At 39.5% G+C, this 18,020-nt stretch overlaps 1 protein-coding gene across 2 annotated transcripts in view; it reads right to left on the bottom strand.

The window, feature by feature from the left end:
* Positions 1–18,020, bottom strand: part of LOC146000215 (uncharacterized) — a 179,359-nt gene that overhangs the window by 79,678 nt on the left and 81,661 nt on the right. The window lies entirely within an intron of this gene.

The raw sequence follows: 18,020 nt of genomic DNA, 5'->3' as shown, positions 1-18,020 counted from the left end.
ACAGACTCAATGTTCTTATTTCGCAACAAAATTACGCAGAAAACATAGCTCACATTTTACCGTTCGAGTGAATTTCCGAACGCGCGCACACATTACATTCAGCGTACTGATAAAAAATAGCGTTTATCGTTTCAAGGAAAAAAAACATTTCGAAATATTAAAATGTGTGGTTCTTGCAGAATATTTGCGATGTAAAATGTAAAAATTCACGATGACGCGCAGTACACTAAATAAACTAACAGTATCGTTCTGCCCGCTCTTTTGAATGTTTTTGTACAGTATTGCACACGTTTTCTACGCACTATTTTGAGCTTGTACTCTTTACAACAATTTGCGAGGATGTCTGCATTTGGTCTTGCTCAATCTTCCACTCGGCACTGTTCATTGCCTGCGTGATTTGTTTGTGAAATACCAATTGTTCTTACATCAACTTCTATTTTGTGTCCATAGGTTAATTTGGACAGTGAGAAAGAGTGACAAAATATAAGCGACAATATGAAGAGATTACTAGCAATGAACAAGCAAATTCATAAGCCAGTGCACTTCATGACGTAGTTATAGGTAACCAATGCCCTTTCGCTAAGCTTGATTGACTCACCTGCATGTGATCGTCTTATTTTATACCACCTCCCAAAAAGAAGCAACTGGCAACTCTGTGCCGCGATTTCAATTTGTGCAACACTGGTCTTAAATTCGAATATTATATGAAGAAATCTTAAATAATTTGTAAGAGCAGGATAAATATGAGATAGATACGTAATACACGATTATGGTTTCATCTTCTAAGCTATATACACGTGAATACCTTTTATAGTTTTCCACACCAATCGCTTAAAACCTCCACGTGAATGATTCTGATAAAGAAAAAAAAGACTTTCAAATACTTTATTATTGCTGTTAAAAGGCGCAATTCCTTATCAGGCATGAGATTGTAAGGAATATATTATCACAATCACGTATGCATATAATTACTGCGTATCTCCACGTGGGCTTTTACGCACGAAAAAGTGGCTCATTGTATGCTCGTGACTTCGGCGAGTATTTGATTAATGCAATGGAATCCGAGAAGTGTTAGAAATCTTCGATTTAAATCTGAGATATTGCACTACAAAACTCGGTACGTACACAACGATTCGTTGCGAGAGACCTCTGGTGGGCGGTCTGAAAACTGATAATTTTTTAAGTTGATAAAGCAGAGAATGAAATGTGCTCTCCAATTTTTCAAGTTTATTATTATTTGAATACGCCCTTAGATAAGGATATTACGAGAAAGTATTATTCCTTTGGCAAAATGTTAAATACATGTACAAACGAATTTGTTCCGGAAACAAGGAACAAAAACAGTATTAATATATCTAGAACGTACAAGTTTTGATACAGGTTTAACGATCAATGGTACTTAACAGAATGACATTAGATGATTAGTTAATGAACATAATTAGCAATGGCGTAGTCAATTCGAAGGGAAATCTGAACAAAGGTTTTGTGCATGAGAAAATGAACATTACATAGTGGCCTTACTTCATATTTGCCAAATGGCATGAGCTGTACTTCTACTAACATTGTTTTCTAAAGCGCACACAGGCATGTTTTTTAATGTATTTTTCAATAACCAGTGCAATTTTGCAGACCTCTATTAATTCACCTGTGTGTAATCACCTTGGGTTACACTGGAGAAGTGCAAAGTCGGTTTTCTACAGGTGGATCCGTCCGGGATATTAATGGAATGACGTCACGACGCGGAGAATCGTGTTTAATGCATTCATTTATCTTTCTTAGGGGGTTGTTGTTTTGTGAAAATTTGAACTGCCTACTGTGGCTTACGTTTCACGAACATTCCCGAGCGCATCTCGATTCTGAGGAAAGGTAAGGTTGTTTCGTTGAGCATTGAAAGAATTCCTCTGGAATTTCGAGGCAGGTAGGTGGCGAGGAAGGGGAGGGTAATTTATGTAAAAGCCAAGGTTTCCCCAAGAGACGTCAGATTTTTTTTCCTTCTAACGGAAGTTCCCGTTGTCCTTCGGGGCGTGCCAATGTAAATACCTCAATGGTGACATCCGGGCCGTGTTATCGTATTCCTCGCGAGTGAGGAAGTGTGATGGTATTTGCCGCAGTGTCTCGTCTGCCCCTCCCAAGTGGAATACCGTTGTACGCCACTAATAATCACTTCGGTGGCCTTTTTGCATTTCCATTGTCCGTTGTAGTCTGTGTCCGAGGTACGAGGCAGGTTTCTCAAGGATTAGAGCTGAGGTTGTATCCACTGACCTCGGAATAGTTTGTGATTTTCTTGGCTGGGACTATTATTTTTCACGAATGTCAGTTCATGTTTAGCGTCTCATCAAACGCCAACAATTTCAGTGATTCTACATTGACAAAATGGCCGCTGCCACAAAACATTAAGCTGGAGATTATCTCGTCAGTGCTACCAGACACATACTTTAAATTAGTTGCTTTAGAAGCCTAAGATGTTCCTTTTACATGTGAAAGATCTCAGTTGTTTGCAGACGACAAATGTCACAAAAATAGTTCATTGTCATGGTCAGTTTATGTAACTTGACGTTCCACTGTACAGTGGGATTTAGTAGTCTTGTTCGGCAAATTGTCCATGACTATTTTCATTATTTTTCTCTTACATCTTATACGTTTTTAAACGATGGATTTTTGTATAGCAGAAGTTGTCAACAGCTTCTTTTGAGTTTTCTGTTAATTCTTGAAGCTCTTATTGGGTCAAATAAAGTACACGAACATGGTGATGGACAATTTGCACGGTTAAACTCGTGGATCCCACTGTACATTAGTCCAAATCTCACGATAGTTACTTTAGTGTCAGTGTTGTTGGTGGTTGTACGAATGCACAACCTCGAGTATGGAGGAAGGAGGAGTCAAAAGTTTGAAGAACGTACGGAAGTCAAACGACATCAAAGGAAGCAGAAATTAGTGGAGGGAAGCTCTCGGTGTTTTTGAACCCGCGCATCTTCTTAGGAACGATAACAATATGACAGAAGGCCTAAAATGCGTGCCTTTTTTCCCCTTAATAATGCGTCGCACGCCAGAGCACAAAAGTTTATCCGCCATCGGTAATTAAGAAGAGAGAGAAGCGTGTGGGATGGCGTGTTTCACGAGAGCAGGAAAGGAACGTTACATCCCCCCCTCTCTTCCAGTTCCTTCCACACAAGGTCCTCTCTCTCTCCTCTGCCTCCAACTAATAATTACGGCTTCCGACAGAGATCTAATGGCGGGGTTGCCATGGAAACCTGGCGTCTGGCTACCTGCTGATGATCTTGCGCTCATCCCCCTCCGCTTCAGAGGCGGCGAACGCCCCTGCGAGCCTTCGACGTTTCTGGAAGCGTATACGTGGGGCCGTCCAGAATAACCACCTTGCGTAGGATGTCCATGTCTACGTCATTCGCTATTATTGTCTTGTCACACTGAACAATATATTGTGCTCCAAAGTAAAGATCAAAGGGTAAAAACTTTTAAAGAAAATGGGCTAATGTAGCAATTTCGTTCATTACCAATATATTATCTTCAGGTGCTTTTTTTGCCACTGGTGGAAATCGATGCTACGACTAACCAGCAGAACCGGATTTAGATCGGGAGACTCTTCAGGTCATATTTTGAATCTCTTTGCATATGTTTTTAAAATACACGCATGTTCCGTACCTTGTACACTTTGAGCCAAGATGGCTGCCAGATTACTCTCACGACACTAGCGCCTACTGTAAAGTGAGTGAATAGTCTGTGAGAGCGGAGAAACGACGCTATGAGGTATAATTGCAGCTGTCTGGAATTAATGTAGTATTTTGCAACGAATACATCGTATATGTATAATTGAGTGTCTTTATTATGTGTACTAGTCTGTCTACAGCATCATAACCATTCTTGGTAACGCTACAAACAGAAACAATAAGGGTGCTTCTTGTTGGTCAACAGGCTCGAACAATCATTGTCAGTTCACATTGCGGATTTTTATTCAAAGGAGTAAAAACTGTAGGTTGGAAGGTTTTTTTTTTACATATTTTAAAAATCTTTAAAGCCCCTGATCTTTATTTTGTTGTGTTTGTTTGAATTGTTGTTTTAAGTCCACTTTAGGCATAGATAAGCTACAGTTTAAAGTGGGATACGAGCCAGTGTGCCTCCACCGGATATCAAACCCAAGTCAGTGCGTGCGGTGTCTGAAAATTAAAACAATTAATGAAAGTGTTTAAAACCTTTCTGGCTGCGCCGTTCTAAAATTTCATCAGGATCGAACCGCCGTTTTTTTTTATTTATAGAATTTCAAAGGCGGCAATCGTTTGTAAAACTTTAAAATAAACGCCCCTTTTTTTTGTTCTCAGGACGATAAGAAAATATAAGGCATACTCGAAAAAGAAATTTGTAAGCTTAGATTAATGTGACTCGTTTTTATGTGGGTGTACTGGTTAATTTATAATTCGGGTCCAAACTCGAGTATCTATAATTTCCAATCCGACACTAGCTTCCCCGCAAGGCGTTGTGTGTTGTCTAACTGGACGGCGGAGGTAGAAGTTGCGATTGAACATTTGCTATTAGCAGGGTGGTTACTCACCGTGAATTCCTTGAATTATGCGTGAATTAATGGGTCCGGGAATTCTGAGTGAATTCTGCTTGAATTTTTCTCCGTAGACGACAAATTACAACTTTTTAAATCCAAATCCTATTCACATTTTATGCAAATAAAAATTATTTTCGTAAAATTTTCTTAGTCTTATCAACTTTATAACCATAGCTAGGGGAAGGCGGGAGTCGGCCCTGGGCGCCGAACTATCTAAATAAAAAAAAAAAAAGTTGTAAAATTGATTGATTGCTTTTTGGTTTGAAGTCCACTTTATGGACAGAAAGGCTAATCGGGTTTAACCTACAGTTTAAAGTGGGATCCGAACTACTGTGCCATGTGTTGAAAAAAATAATTGAAATCGTTTGTTCGAACACAAATGCTTTAGCAACAACTTCTACCCCCTTTTTGCATAATTTACGAGGGTAATAACGTCTTTGATACTACTACTACTACTAATAATAATAATAACAATTTTGGTTCCGGCGGGAATGGATGTTTCCGAGTGTCCATTCATCATTTTCATCATATCATCACTCATCCCCATCTTGGCAAATTAGCCAAAAGTGGCACAAGAAGCGAAATAAAATATAACAAATTAATAATAATACTAATAATGTTATAATAATATTATTATTAACACTATTATTATTAGTAGTAGTACGTTTATCCTGGCACTTTCACCACCCGGACAAAAATTCATGGTTGCGCCTCTGATCGTAAGTAGAAACTCAGCACCTTAAATTAAATATTTTAATTATATTACGTATACGGTTTATTTGAATTCTAATTTTTGGATGTTGGAATCACATAGACACTTTATATTATATATGTGTGGATGTTGAGAGGCGGCGATACGTAAGGTTGAAATAGAGAAAACATCTGCTTGAATTTTTGGAAAGTTCTCCTTGAAAACCGTGATTGATTGATTTGTTGTTTTACCTCGCTTTTGTGCCACTTCTGACTAATTTACGAAGATGGGAATGAGTGATTATGATATGATGAATGAACACTCACAAACAGCCATGACCAGGCCGGAATTCGAACCCGGGATCACTGGCGTCGTAGCGCGATGTGCTAACCACTCTGCCACGGAGGTCTGCAAATCCGGCCATGACTTTCAGAACTGTCTTGCTTATTCTTTAATTTCTAAGCTTTTCTGCCACTTTTGCTAATCGCGGCGTTGATTAGATTAAATGGATGCACCACCTCTGCCCAGGCCGAGATTCAAACCCGGAAGCTTCGGTTGAGCACTACCAATGAGGAGGTTCCGAAACCTGCAGCAACTAACGTTTTGTAATAATACAAGGGGAGGGAGAATTAGGCGATAACACTATCAAGGAACGATATCGTATTAACTTACATACTCCTGACGGACACACTCTTTTTTCTTTTTTACGCAACTTGTGTTCGAACAAGTGACAGCGAGAATTGGTAGCCATGGCCTCAGCCGAACCACTCACGGAACAATGCACACAGACAAGACTTGAAAGCCATCACAGAGCGTGGCAAAGGAAACATGAATGAAGGGAGGGCGCTGAGTTACAACTCGTTGCCTCGGGACCAGTTAGTCACAAAATCTTGATCGTGTTGCTGTGTCCGGACCGCCGGTAGACCGTCACGTTGGAATCATTCTTTCACGGGAAGATTAACGGACAAACACAACCCATCCCTTCCAGTAAACATAGATCTGTGTCTATCTAGTAATTCCCTTATCAGTCACACACTCAATGCTCGACACTGAAGTGACTGCACGCAGAAGGAAAATATCTAACAAGACATGACATCATCTTTTATTGGCTCACACCATCTTTAATCGATTTCTAGCCAAAGGTGCCAAGTACTGATTTTATTCACTTTCCTCAAGAGGACATGGTTTCAGAAATGGAGGAAATATCGTTTGTTAAAAAACCAGGCATCATATAATGAAATAAAATATAAAAACAAAAAATAGGTTAATCACTTTTCAGATACGCGAGAAAAATACTAATCTTCACTCAAGTGAGCAATCATATTATTGGAAATTATATGCTCATTTTTCCGGGTTGTACACAATTATTCCATGACTGAGTCTTCAAACTGTCCGTTTGGAGGCGCTAGTAACTTTCGTATTAGTCGTTCAGATCTTTCTTTAGTTGAGTATCCTAGCACATGTACATAATTGATCAAATGTTAAAATAATATTTGATGTGTAATGTTTTAGGTTGTGCTAATGTTTTTTTTTTTATGTTGGTTGTCTTTTCAGAAAAGGTTTAAACAATTAAATACGAGGGCCGCACTGAAAGTTTCATGAATCAGGTACTGGCAACTATGCAATCTGGTAGATTTTGTTATATTTATAAACTGTGATATTTGTCGACTGTAAATACAAACACTGATGTAACACGGAGTCGTTTCCGTTTCAGGATAGAAGTTTGAAGTGAGGTGTTTGTAAAAAAAAAAATGGAATTAACAAGAGAGAACTTACGTGCCATGATTTATTATGATTTTCGGCAAGGTTTAACACAGCAACAGTGTGTTACTCGAATGATGGAAACTTTTCACGAAGATGCCCCATCAAAGACGACAATTTATCGCTGGTTTCAAGAATTCAGATGTGGCCGGGTTAGCCTTAGTGATGGAATTCGTGAAGGCCGCCCATCGACAGCCAATGTGCCAGAAAACATTGATGCAGTTCGTGAACTAATCAACAGGGGTCGACACGTGACTTATCGCGAAATTCAGGATTCCTTAGGTATTAGCATGAGTCAAATACAAACAATTTTGTATAATCATTTAGGTGTGAAAAAGCTTTGTGCCCGTTGGATGCCACACAATTTAACAAAAGCACAGAAAGACGACCGTGTGAAGTGGTGCAAGGCTATGATCAAACGGTTCAAGTCGAAATCATCAAATCTTGTGTTTAACATAGTCACAGGCGATGAATCATGGATTTACTCTTATGAACCTGAAACAAAGCGACAATCTGCTGTGTGGGTGTTCCAGGATGAGCCTAAACCAACGAAAATTGTTCGTGCACGTAGTGTGTCGAAAGAAATTGTTGCCTTTTTTTTTCTGTAAATCAGGTCACATTGCGACTGTTGCACTAGAGAATCGTAGAACAGTCAATGCAGATTGGTATGCCACAATTTGCTGCCACAAGTACTCCACGTGCTCATAACTTCACAAACCCCAATCGTCGAATCATTCTGCATCACGACAATGCCAGCTCGCACACAGCATCTGACACAGGAATTTTCTGGATCATGAACAAGTTGAACTCGTGACTCATCCAGCTTATTCACCTGCCTTAGACCCCTGTGATTCTTTTTGTTGCCAACAATCAAGAACAAGTTGCGTGGTTAGCGATTTTTTACTCCCGAAGAGGCTATCGAAGCATACGAAATGCATGTCTCGCAGGTACCAACTTCAGACTGGCATAACTGTTTCAACAATTGGTTCCATCGCATGAAACAATGCATTGCTGTAAAGGGTGAATATTTTGAAAAGCAATAAAAAATTGATGTACTTTCATTCTTCTTCTTTATGTCATTTTCCCGATAGTTTCAGCGCGGCCCTCGTATGTTATTTCCCAAGGTGAAATATAAAAATATTGTAATATCGGCAAATTTCGTGTGAAATGGATGAACAAAACGACGTGTCGAGAAATTTATAACGCAAAACTATTAAAATTGTAATGCTATTATTACATTCTTTTCTATAAAATACATGTATAAGATACTACCGTAACCGTGAAACGATTTTTCACCTAAGTTCATTGGTTCATAAAATATGGTTAACTACGAGATATGAGAAGCACTGGTGCATAATCAGATTTGTAATTGTATAAAAATTACCATGTACTCTAACTTCAGCATGAGTAAAATATTTTGCATGTGAAGCATGTCGAATGTCAGTTGCATGTGGAAAAATTCTCACTTCGAGTACTCCAGCTCGGCTCGGTTTATAAAGATTAAATAAAATTTTTACCACTGAATGTGGATAATATTATCTAACAATTGACTGTGCTGTACAATTAGCAACACCCGCGGACATGAACAATTCGAACGCATTCGAATCTGCTAGATATTATACACCGTGTCTGATTGCAATCAGAGCGATTTGCACAGAGATTTGTCGACCTGACGCAAGAGGCGCTGTATTGCTGTGTCCCATCTGATGCATACAAGAAACCTTGTCACAATCGTTCAATTCAATTCAGTGCCTAGGCAGAACAGGTTAAAGCAAGCGCACGCTGCGGCAACTGTTCGGCTCCACTTTTTAAGTGCAAGGAAAACTCTTTTAATTGAGTTACTAAGGGTGAAAATGATAACGATCATTATGCTAAATTGAGCGACGAAAATGAAGCCTTAATTTTCTGGGAAGTAATTAATTTGTGATTTTCCCATTTTCTTTTCCTTCTCTTTTTCGAAAATCTAAATTACGTCCCTTTTCTTTCTTTATTGCTTGTGTTGTTTAATGGGGCCTCTATCAGCTTCCGTTTTGAATTCGTTACTAAGAGTTACAATCTTGTCGTGCTCACCAGCTTGCATCGCATATCCTGACTCCAGATCTAAACAGTATCGTCCGATTTTCCTTCTCAATTAATTAGCAAAGCAGCTGACGTAAACATGCTTGGGATATTTTTTAATTACGCATCCTTGTAACTGTTCAAATGTTCGCAAAAGGTAGCACGTAATAGCGATGGAAGTTTATTGTTGTTGTTTTTAATGTTAATACAAAAACATTGCGCAATATAGTTCGGTCTCCCTTTTAAAGTTATGTAACCTTGAAGTCCTCCTTTTATCTGGGCCAATTAGTTGTAAATGAACTACCATAATATAGGAACAAAGGCGCAGTTTAAAGTGTTGGTTTTAATGGCGAATTATTTCTCGTAAACTAAACGTTTTGACTTTAATAAACGCTTTGTTCGCTCTCTATGACGTCCTTACGTCTTCATGCTAAATCCATAAATTCTGCGATCCAGTTTCAAGCCAATAGCTAATTTATGACAAGACACCATTATTCGTTTACCAGAACTGAGGCTAGACTATGTAGACTTGCTTATGTACATATAAAAATTCAAACTATATATTATTACTGTAAATGCCCTTGTTCGCGTCGTTACTGTACAAATAACATTAATGTAAATCAGTTGGTTTCTAACATGATGAAAGGAAAGTATCAACGTTACCGAAAATAGCTACATACCAAACAATATCGATACTCAATTCTACCCAAAGCAACAACAGTGACAATATCGAAATTGATACTTGATTGATTGCTATATTTTACTTCGCTTTTCTGCCCCCTTTTGGCCTCGGTAAGTTGAGGATGAAATAGATGAAGCGACAATGAAAAGCCCCCACAGAGGATTATATTGACATAGTTCAGACACCAGAGCCTCGTCAGTCTGCAAAATGCAGTGCAGGGTGTACTCTGTGCAAGTTAAAATTGATACTTCTACATGTGCGGAGTGGTTAGCACACCTCGCTACGACACCAGTGGTCCCTGGTTCGAATCCCTGTCTGGGCATGGGTGTTTCTAGTGAATGCTTCCATCAATTTCATCATATCATCACTCATCCGCATCTTCGCCACTGGCCAAAAGTGGCAGAGAAGCGAAGTCAAATAAATGAAATCTAATCTGATACTTCTACGTATGCTTGTGAACACTATAAATACTTCAAATTTCCATCCTTCGTTTAGCATTTATCTTCATAAAACATCACGTTTCTTAAATTTCGTGAGAATTCTTTCCCTGCAAGGTACTTCATTTCATGTTATCAAAACTGTTACGTGTTCTGTGAGGTAATTACATTAAATTTTCATGCCCTCTATCACAGGTTCAACAAAGTGAAGTAATTACTTGCATTTACTTGCAAGTAAACATCTCAGCACGCAAAGAGAAGAAGGGTTAGGCTCGTAACCCTTTGAAGTAGTTAGCGAAATGTCAGACCACCCAGATATACAATGACCTTTAAAAACGCAAGCAAGCTTAGATTACAGGTACATATTTCAAATTCACATTTTGTCAAGGAGTAACTAGCGCATTGTGCATAAGCGTGTATTCGTGCTTGGTTTTTATATTACAGAACCATCTAACAGAAGGAAAGATTCTGTGAATACGCGAAAAACATGTATGCGAAGTATCAAACTTGATACAACTTTCCTTCTGCATGAAATTCGAATCTAAACTCATTCAATTTCATCCATATCACACTTAAGGTAACGTAAATCAAATAACGATGTGTTGGAATTGTGTAAATGTTGTTCAAGTTGCGCCACAGACTACTCACAAGACCTGATCATAGAACAACCTACAAACTGTACACGTTTTTCAGCTTATAATTGTCTTCCATCCGTTTGGCGGCGCTAGTGAGTTTCATATTTGCTTCTTTAAATATCGTTCTGGATATTCTTTGCTTTATCATTTACTGTTTTAAATAAATGAGGAGTCAACACAAATTAGTCCATCTAATGCAATTATTTCTTCGAACAGTGAATTAATAAATTCACAGTAAACCAAAATACGTACGGGATGTGAGTTCCCAACTAGCAACAGTGTTGGTGTGTATATAAAAAAAACTAGGGACACTTCTCTTTTTGTTGCCGATGTACACAGCGATAGTGCTACTTGTTTTCAAGTCTTCTTTCCGGAGTGTTGACAGAGGAGACGAAAGAACCTAACATGCGCGAGCGATATCGCAGGACAAGCGGCTCCGCGTGTCTCCGTGTGACGTCGCCCTCCCCTGCCTACGACTTGGCTGCACCAACACGCTTCCGCCCAGTCGATTGTTCCGGCATTTTTACAGCGGCGCTGCGATCGCTCAACCTTAATTGCTTATTCTCTTGCGGTTCCCTGTGTTGTTGCATGTTGTGCAAGATAATTGGACTGACATCAGTGTGTTTCATCTTTTGATATTCGACGCTTTATCTGTCATTCGATTCCCTTTTCTCGAGGCATGTTGAGTTTTGGCGTGGCGTTCAAAAAATCGTTTGTAAATGTCAATTCATTATTTAATCACCAGCGATGGTTGACAAATAGCGTTTTTATTTCTTACTTTTCCTGGTAACCCAACCCTATCCTGTTATTATTTGACAACTTATGTTTAAAAATAATGTTGATGGTTGACCCAAACATGGCTGCCCAACACTCTTCTAGTATACTCTTGTTTCTCCACAAATGTCTATGGATTCTAGCAATCTTTCTGGCAGGACATGTTCAGGTTCACGCCTTTCTCTGAACCCACAATTTCCGACTTACTACTACATGCCTGTGATTTGTACGGCAAGAGATGAGCGTCAGTTTCATATGTAAAAGTGTACCCGATATACTTCTATAATCTGTGCAGTAATATTTTTGACAACTTAATGGCTACGAAATCACTTTGCCGTACAAAATGGATTCCTAATTGGGTTCATTGTTTGAGCGACTGTTGGTTATCTAGCGCACAATACTGCATGGAAGTGTTACATGGAATATGGTTAAGTTTTTTTTGTCTAAATATCGCAACACTTTATGAAGTGGCGATGGTGGAATTATATTTTCAATTCCAAATTCTTGAGAGAAATGTAAGAAAAAAACTTCAGTGCAGTCAACCTATGACCAGAATGAGCTTTCGACGCTCTGCTGTTCGTTGTGGGTGGCTGCACGGAAGAAAAGCCCATCCCTCGTCTTCAGTCCACGGTCCCTTGATGAGGTGTAACCTTGTTACTTCACACACACGAACACAGACACACTCGCGCACACAGCCCAAACGAGTCGGCAATACAATTCCTACCCTTGTTTACTTTTGTCTGCGCTGCTGCGGGGGGAAGGGGGGGGAGGCAGGCTGGCAGATGAAGATGTGTGTGGATTGAAGCTGGTTTGTCAGACTGTCAGTTGTTTGAACACAGAACTGGGGACAAAAGAGGAAAATAACAGAATAGCTGGGAGAAAAGGAAGAACACTTGTTTAAATCCGAAGATCAAATCTTCAACCTTCACAATATGGCTTGCCACGTACGTGGACCGGGCGGAACAGGCATTCTGGCAAACAGAGCACCCAGTGTGTGGAGCGTACCGGATTTCTTATCGTAGGGTCCTCTTTCCCGGTGATACGATTCGGAGGTTTTCTCTGATTCCCTCTCCTTTCATACGCGACCACAATGCAACACGTGCAGCCATTTTGATTTGCGGATATCTTGATACACGACCTAGCCACAAAGAACCCGTCCTAGGGTCTACCGTAAACCTGGATGTCATCCTCACACAAGTTCTCTACTCGGCAATATTTACAATTTAAGCTGTGTATCCTCGGGGAAAATTCAGAGTGAAAACTAGGCATTTGATAAATATGAATTTCGTTTTTTTAAGTCCGCTTTATGCACAGATGGGCTAATGGACCTATAGTTTAAAGTGGGATCTGAACTACTGTGTAGTATACCTTTACCGGGTTTCGAAACGAGGACCCCTTCATTACAAGGTGACAGCGTTATCACTACGCCATCGGAGAGGCTCAGTTTCCTTCGAAAAGTATTTCCAAAGCATGATAGCCCTATTCTTTATTTTCAAATAGGTTTGTAAACATGTTTGATAACGGGAAATAATTTGTGAATGGTCTCCGATAAATATTTTTTCCATTTCCTATATTAATTTGTAGATGGAAATCGGTTTTTCGTTTCGACGAATAGGTTTAATCGAAAGGAGATACCGATTACTATTTGCATCAATTTTTATTGGTCGACTAACTTTTTTCGTCTAGTATCATTCGAAAATTCTGCCTACTTTTGGGTCAAATGCTAGCCCCATAACTAGTGAATTTGCTAAATATATTTCAAATATAACAAACTATGAAACGAGATAGAGCGGTACAAGTATATAATGACCCGCGGCGTAAGACACCTGCCAATAGGGTGGCACAGATTCGATTCTCGGGTGGAAAATTTTCAGTTAATATTCCTGTATAAACAGCCTAAGATAGCGCTACTGCTAAAAAAAATTCCTGCGCACGCCACTACAGCGCTGCAAAATTCAGAACGGTGGCCGCTGCAAAATAACTCATTCACTTCGCTCAGTTTCATACATTTTTGTAGATTGTACCAAGACCTATTCAATTACTGTAATTCTGGTGCTTCTTCTTCTTCTAATCACGGCCTTAATCGTGACGTTGATTCCCGATTCGAGATTGCGATACGAGGCATCGTAGAGAGAGAAAGAGGAGGAAAACTGGAACGACTACCTACCCTCGTCAGCATGAAAGAAACCGCTTGTTGGTAAAGAGGAAGAAGAAGAAAGATAAGAATCGAAGCTGTGGGTTGTCGTGTTACAAAGCCCGCTGCATGCGAGACAATGCACCTGAGCCGAAACAATGAGGGGCATGCGAGGGGATTTGCTTGTGTGACAATCCGCCTCAGAAGAAGAACAGTTAGCTGGTCAGCGAAAGGACTAGGAAAGACATTCAAATCATGTTGAGCCAGCTAATGAGATCTGCGTTCATGTTATGCCTTTATTTTTTCAACAAAATTGTGCAAGAACAGAAAAGTCGGTGCAGGTGGGTCGATAGTCAACGAATAAGTGACGTCACGTGGAGGATTTGTATTCTCAAGTGAAAATTTTAATGGTCGTGGAACAGCTACTCTATCACAGGTGTTGCAGGAATACTATGTTTTTGCCACAATGTCGCTGCTTACTGTCGGCGAGCTTAGAGCGCGTTCAGCAACCGTTAAGATTGAGAGTATTTGGGATGTTGTTATTGATTAAGAATTTGAACTAAAAGTTTTGCATCAATTTTCCCGAAGCGAAATTGACAGAATTTGCTTGCGAGACAAAATTATATTTATACTGTATACATACGTGCACGCTGACGTCAATTGAGCTACTGTGTCAATGAGAAGCTTCAATACTATTATAAAATAAGGATTTTTAAATTAGATTATGTAGTGAGAACAAACGAGTATCATTTTCCTCTACAAATGCATCCGAGATTAAGTTACACAAATTATATCAAGTTTCGCAGTTGATAATTATTTCACAATATTCTTGAAATTTATAATGCATTCCAATTCATACGATCTTCGATAGAAATTGGCAATAAATGGTTGAAGGCACAAACCTTTCCTTGGTCATATTTGTGGGCGAGAGCAAAGTAGAGGTGGTACTTATTTCCTGAAACAAAAAAGCTGACAGAATTCAAGAGAATTGAACGCTGTCCACCATGTTGTTACTGCGAATGGCTACATTTCTAGTCTGTTCACGATTAAATTATAAACTCTCATATTTGGTTTCAAAAATCATCATAGGAAACGCACATAAAGTTGAGATTCAACATATGTCATGACTTGAGGTAACTTGCAGCAAAAGGGAAAAAAATTGAATGTTTTTGAACGCTCGTGGCGCTCCTGGTGTGCATTCTCAGCAACTGAAACAGGTGGATCGAGCAGGCTCATGCGAAGGACGTGTCGTTCCTTTGGGTAGGTCGTGCCTCTGATCCGCGTAGCTTCAAATAGAGCTTTGGACACGGAGAGGCCATCTTGACTCCCAAACCCCTCCTTCATTCTTCGTTTTCTTTTATAGATATCTTGTCCGGCTTCCTCTCTCATTTTCCTTTGGTCCAGAATTCTTGGAGTCCAATATCCCAGCATGCAATGGAGGAATTCTCAATTACTTGGTACGAGAGAATCTATTGAGAGCCGACCAAGCGACCCGACTCCAACCCTTATTGAATAAGGGAGAAGCTCGCCGAATGATGAGAGGAGAGCCCGGCCTCCTCTGCTTGTGATGTTTTCTGCTGATGACGTGCTGTAGTGTGCAGGAAGAGGATTTTGAGTTTCAGAAATCCGCCGCCAGATAGGGTCAGCGGCGGGCTTTTTTTTTTCCTGCTCGGACCGGCAAATATTAGTTTCGTGTGCACCGTTGCAGCGTTGCAGGCTGTGTGTATAAATCTCCAACTTTCTATCAAACATTATAAAGATAATAAAGTTGTTACCACTTGGAAGAGCTGTGGTGAAAATCTCAACTTTCTTTGTGTACAATTTTTCACTTTGTAAGACTACTGGCCTAGGTTTGTAGGCTATATATTTTTAACCAGTATAAATCATACAGATTTTTGACAATGCTCTTTCGGTGTATTGCATTGTATATATTGGTAACTGAGTTCTTGAAGAAATAAGCTGCTATTCTAAATTCTAAAAAACATTACTGTATATACATATCTGTTACAATTATATAGACAACACTTGACGTTTTGCAAAGGGGGAATAGTATAATACATAAGTAAATGACGTCCTCTTTTTGTATAAGGTAATAAACGGTATAATAGACGATTCCAACTTGATATCAGCCGTATCATTCAATGTTCCCGTTTCCAAAATTCGTCCTAAGCACAAAATCTTTCATTGCCAGAGAGCGTGCATTTCTTTCAACACAATTTCAAGTGTAAATAACACAATCGATATTTTTGCAATGAGTTTATACAATTTAAAAAATACTATTCCAGGAACGCTGAAGTGAATCTATTGTAGTAATATTATGTAATTACATCACTATAATTGGGCTTGTTGGGCTCTATCAATAAATAAACAAATAAGTAAATATTTAATCATTTCTATCATTTATATAGGAGTGTTTAAGAATTTGGGTGGGGGAGTGCCCTGCCTGCCTACATATCCCAAAACTAATCAAACACTGCAGTTTCATCATGTTACGATATTATCAGAGAATACTTGATAATACTCTCTGGACACTTATGTTCATGATGACATTTCTCTGCCGGCTTCCGTGACGGACTGGTTAGCACAACGCCAGGAGTACCGGGTTCGAATCCCGACATGGGTGTTTGTGAGTGTCCATTCATCAATTTCACCACATCATCACTCATCCCCATCTTCGCAATTAGCCGAAAGTGGTGTAAAAGCGAAATAAAATCAAGTAAATCAAATCAAATGAAATACACATTTCTCTCCAATGACATTTAGTTCTTGCCTATCTCTTGGATTTCAGAACGTATCTTCATGACGTCATTCTAAAAAGTTGTCAAGCAGGCACAGACATGCTATTCCCTCGCATCCAAGGCTGGTCACGACATAACAACCACTAAAATATGAACCTCGTGCTGAGGTACGTTGACGTTGCTGAAACAAAACTGCCTTCGTCAATTCGACTTCAGGAACACCAAAACGCAGAGCGGTTTGCAACACTGGCACGAAGCAGGATCCTTTTTCGGAAAAGTCCGATATATCATCTCCAATTAAATGGTCAGGGGGATTTTCTCCATTGATTCATTACAGGAACAAGCCAGTTATTGGCTCTGCCGTATAAAACTTTTTCGCAAATTCTTGCCCCCCTCCCCTTTGCCCCCAACTCTTCCGTGCCCAGGTCATTAATTTCCTTCAGAAACTAGAGATGGATGAGTTCTGTACTTCTGAAAGTATAATGCTTCCTTCAGCTCCAAAGTGCATTTCGGATTTGTTTGTTTTTATTCCTTGAGGAACGGGCGAGGTGGAATTTCATCGTAGCTGCCTCTCTAGTTTCAAGTACACTCACCGGCAAAAAAAAATGGGACATGTAGATCCTGAAACATTCGCTTCCCTGCAAGGGATTTTAATAGCAAATAATTTTCAATGGCAACTTCTATCATAGGCAGCACACATACGCTTGGCAGGGAAGCGAGGATTTCAGGATCTACGTGTCCCATTTTTTTGTCTGTGAGTGTACATTGCAGGAGTGCTATTCACTAGCGAATGCAGGATGTGGACTGGAATTGTAAAAATCGTAAACCAGACGTCGGGTTTTAGGTTTGTAACCTATTTTTTCCTTTACAGGTATGTAAGAAATAATAAGTTATGTCAGCGTTTCTTTAAAAAACCCAACAAATGATGAAGTTCTATAGTGCCTAAAATAACCTATTTTTCTTGTTAGAGCCTATTTTAGGTTCATGCGCCTAAAGCAAGCCCTTTTTTTTAGGTCTTTATATATTATTAAAGGTTTTACAAGATCTTTGTCACACGGAGGCATTTGCTTTGTTTTAACACGAAAAAATTCAATGCTGAACGTGTTTGAAACGTACTCTCTGTCGATTTCCCTTACTCCAAGTCCATCGTGATTTTTCAAAGCTCTAAACAAAGCAAAATGTCTGGTGCCACTGTTACCTGTACAATCCAAAGTGGTCTGATCTGTGTGGTCTTGCTCACTTTCGCGTCACTTCGGTGCTTTGTGGCATTGACGCCTTGGAAACTTACATTTCAGCATTGAAGTTTGCACCACTGACTATGTTTTTGTTGAGAGATTATTTTGGGCATAGAAGGTGATCCACACAGACAAAATTGCGGAGTTTGACTGTGTATAACATGGAAAAAGATTGTTGCCTAATTATACGGCGAAAAGTGGATTTTAATAGCAAATTTCCAATGGTAAGTTTTGCATCGCCTTAGGGTTAGGCAACACACATAACGTTATGCAAGGAAGTGCGTATTTCAGGATATATCCGATAT

Source organism: Lepisma saccharinum, chromosome 16 (assembly GCF_977018435.1).
Source record: "Lepisma saccharinum chromosome 16, izLepSacc3.1, whole genome shotgun sequence".
Taxonomy (NCBI): domain Eukaryota; kingdom Metazoa; phylum Arthropoda; class Insecta; order Zygentoma; family Lepismatidae; genus Lepisma; species Lepisma saccharinum.
The sequence above is the reverse complement of the archived record's forward strand: the minus strand, read 5'-3'. Positions and strand labels throughout refer to the sequence as shown.